The following is a 540-nucleotide window of genomic DNA, read 5'->3' as shown; positions in this document are numbered from 1 at the left end:
GACTAGCCAGACCCTCCTCCACAGTGCTGTATAGGAAGGTCTGGCAATGCGAGACTAGTGTCACCTAGATTCAGGCAATGTGAAGTTGCATCCTTTCTTGCTTCACAACAAGGTGGAGTGGAGACAAGATACTCAATGGTGTTTTGAGACGTCACTAGTGAAATGAACGCTCTGGTCAGCATGCATCTACAGTCACATGCACTGTAGTGTGAATGGAAATGGTCATACAATCCTTGTTGGCAATTGTTCACAGACTGTGTATTAACCGCCAAATACTCTTTCAGTGAGACAAGTCACTGACTGTGACATGACACCCTTCGCAGACCTGAGGAACAGTCAGCAGTTCTTTGTTCTTGGATTTGGGAGATTGCTATAAAAAGGTAATTTAGTCACTTCAAGGAACTTGCAGCATTAGGAAAAAGGTCAGAATTATGGTGATCTTTGAAGGATATAATCTTAGGATGTTTCAGCAGAATTACATGCTGATTATTAGATAAATCAACTCTTTGAACCTGAGCAGTCTGCCTTTAAAGTGAAAAC

Source organism: Etheostoma spectabile, chromosome 23 (genome assembly GCF_008692095.1).
Source record: "Etheostoma spectabile isolate EspeVRDwgs_2016 chromosome 23, UIUC_Espe_1.0, whole genome shotgun sequence".
Taxonomy (NCBI): Eukaryota; Metazoa; Chordata; class Actinopteri; order Perciformes; family Percidae; genus Etheostoma; species Etheostoma spectabile.
Note: the sequence above shows the minus strand (reverse complement) of the source record.